Source organism: Sinocyclocheilus anshuiensis, unplaced genomic scaffold, assembly GCF_001515605.1.
Source record: "Sinocyclocheilus anshuiensis isolate Anshui unplaced genomic scaffold, SAMN03320099.WGS_v1.1 scaffold166, whole genome shotgun sequence".
Taxonomy (NCBI): domain Eukaryota; kingdom Metazoa; phylum Chordata; class Actinopteri; order Cypriniformes; family Cyprinidae; genus Sinocyclocheilus; species Sinocyclocheilus anshuiensis.
Window position 1 is genome coordinate 1,836,641 of NW_015546050.1, and position 3,465 is coordinate 1,840,105.

Genomic DNA, 3,465 nt, shown 5'->3' on the forward strand with positions numbered 1-3,465 from the left:
CACACACACACACACACACACACACACACACACACACACACACACACACACGAGTGTCTACCCGCGCATCTTGTCCCGCGCCGCACTCTGTTGTGTCGGGTCTCGCGGGAGCAGGTCTCTAATCCACTGGCACTTGACTCGACAGTGCATGTGCTACATCCTTTTTACAATCTCTAGATTATAAAACACTGCATTCTGTCAGCAATGTAACGCAGCAGTAACGTATAGACACCTTGGCTTGTAACTATACTCTAATTACTATTTTGAAAATTATAACGCGTTAAATTACTCCGTTACTAAAAAAGCATAACGCGTTACTAAGTAATGCGTTACTGCCCAACACTGTATATAACAAACCTGATTCGGATCATTTAGCTTGTTAGGAAAGAGCTCCATGAACTGCACTACCGTGTGAAGGATAAAAGAGACATTCAACATGTGCAGAGCGGTGGGTCCCCAGGACCAGGATTAAAAAATGCTGCTCTAGTGGACACTATGGGGAATGAACTTGACATTAGCATTTGTCATTTGTCAGCATTTGTCAGCATTAGCATGACAGTCTATGATGTCACTACCAGTGCGACCGTGATTAAAAAAGGGTGCCTGTAGAACACGCCATCCACTTCTTGTCTGAAAAAGACGTGCACAGGAATACCTGAAGCAAGGCTACAGGACGCAGTGTCTCGTTCCCCTTCTTAGGGAACTATGGTTACATGCGTAATCTGAGATGTTCCCTTTCAAATGGGAATTCGCACTGCATTCTCTAGTGCAGGCGTATGCAAGTTCAGTCATAGAGAGCCACTGTCCTGCAGAGTTTAGCTCCAATCCTGGAAAAAAACCTCACCTGCCTGTATCCTTTGTAATCCTGAAGACATTGATTATCTTGTTGGGGTGTTTTTGATTAGGGTTGGAGCTAAACTCTGCAGGACAGCGGCTCTCTAGGACCGGACTTGCCTACCACTGCTTTAGTGGATACTATTAGGAACTAAATACCCACTCCACCATGCTAAAAGGATGAGTGCCTAAATGGCTGAGACTGAGGTTTCCAGGCTGCAACACAAGTTAGAATTGTGCAGAGGACTCATCTGGTTCCCGTGGTCTACTTTACTTTAGTATTACTAAATTATTCTTTTTCTATTTTTACCCAAAATGAGACGATGTGAGCATTAGGGAGCAGGGTTAACCCTAATCCTAACACCCATGTACTGTAATGTCTGTTTCACAAGTGAGACCCAGGAAATCCCTTATATGTACAAATGCATCAGATATCACTACAGCTGAATAACATGCAGATAGAGACACTTTGACTGATGAAACGTGGAAGACAATAAACACACAATTGCAATGCAATGCTAATTGACTTAGCTTGTATCACAGTATAGAATTTTATAAAAAAATATTTTCTGTCTCACTGTGATAAGAAGTCACATGGAACCACAGAAGCTAACTATTTTAAACACGACTGATGTTATAAAGTGATTTTGGAGCAAAACATGATATTAGTCTCATAAATTGTCATGTTTGATGCTATGTTAAGCAAACATACTACCTATCCCTGTTGCCAGGAGCAACTGTTTTATAACTAATTTTGAAAAGTACATTCACGTATAAGATTATGTGGTTGTTTTTAAGAAGGGCAAAAGCAAAGAAGGGTAAGTGAGGGTTTAAAAGAAAATAAAGGGTCTAAAACAGTGTTAATAGAAAGGTGCCAGTAAAAATTAATGTGGGGTGTGGGTAAGGTTGGGCATTGTTTGAATTTTAATGATTCCGTTTCTTGTCAATTCCTAATTTCGATTACAATAAGATAAAAAATAAATAAATAAATACAAATAAATCTTAGATATCCTCTTATTACAAAATATTTCATAGTTAGCTGAATACTATGAATGAAAATCAAAAGGCTAAAGAACACTTACACAAGGATGTGTGTCCAGCAGAGAAAACAGCCCGCGAGTCTTCTTGACTTGAATGGTTTAAAATCACATTGAAAGTGTAGTTTGTTATAATAACAAAGGTGGACTCCAGGCACATTTTCGGTAGGACAAAAAATAGCATTTTATTTAACATGTTAACCCATACCTTGGCTTGGGAGTCCAAAATCTATTCCAATTCTGGATTAGGATGCTTAAGGTCAGGGATCGTCTACTTGTTATAAAATTAAAATTTCGATTCCTCTTATCGATTCCTTTGCGCGCATTTTAATATGACTTTAAACCCTTCAAGCACCAAAAGACTTGTGCACTGTTTTCTGTCCTGCAAACATAGGGGCGCAGCCATCATTTCAGAAATGAGGGGGACAGAAATGTAAAAAAACATTTTGTCTAATTGACAGGCTTTATTTTTTCTTATGTCTTTTAATTGGCTAAGAAATCAAATACACTGCTGGGCGATATCCAATGATTTGTATTCTATAATATTTTTTTCTGTATTTTCCTAATGACAATTTTAGGATTGGTTTATACAAACACATAAGGCAGAATATTTTCTATACTGTAATAAATGTTATATCAATTAGCACTACATTATTCATATACTATTTATTACCTGGAAATGACCTGAAATTACCTTTTTTTAAGCTATACAGCGATAGCAGGATGCCTTTGTCCATATTAGGGATTTCCTGCATGTCATAAATTATTATATATTACTTCTACTAGGCCATTTTGGACTTTCTGCGCGAGAGCGCCCTCCGGCTTAGAGTATGAATGAAACATGCACTATATGTTCACATCATCTCGTTTTGGATATGTAAAAATCATTCGGTCATACATACACTAGCCTATCTAGTTTCTTCGCCCATGTGCACACACATCCAAAGCATGCTGTAACGATTCAGTCCACCGAAGGCGAGTGTAGTGAAGAACCCAAGTGCAGTTTATTTACAAAGTGATCCAAACATCCAAACAAGATACACAGACTTGACTTGACTAGGCATGAACAGACTTGACTAGGCATGACAATGTATTGTTCAAGTGACCAGTGTGGGGTATTGCGTGGCATTAATTGTGAAATGCTATTGTCCAAACCAAAACGGAAAGTATCCTCGAGAGCAACATTGTTAAAGTTCACCTGATAACAAAGTTCACAAAAATCACTCACGTAATCCTCTATAGGCCTGTCACCTTGACGAAGGCAGAGGAGGCGTGAAACTGCTGGGTTCATTTTAATGGATTGTGTATTCTGTAACAATTCAGTCCACCGAAGGCGAGTGTAGTGAAGAACCCAAGTGCAGTTTATTTACAAAGTGATTACAGCAGGTTACAACTTCAATACATGATGAGAGACAATGGCAACATGAGGGCTATTTGTATCAAACAAAGAGGGTCACATGACATGAACAAACAAATGGGAAACAAGACACATGACCTAGACAACCAATCAGAACATGACACAATGAACAAGAGAACCAATGGCATGAATACATGAGGGCAAGGGAAGCATGACACAAACAGGGAGCATGACTAA

At 39.0% G+C, this 3,465-nt stretch overlaps 1 protein-coding gene across 1 annotated transcript in view; it reads left to right on the plus strand.

Annotated features, from left to right (window-relative positions):
• LOC107699169 (collagen alpha-1(XXI) chain-like) overlaps positions 1–3,465 on the plus strand; it is a 51,432-nt gene that overhangs the window by 35,833 nt on the left and 12,134 nt on the right. The window lies entirely within an intron of this gene.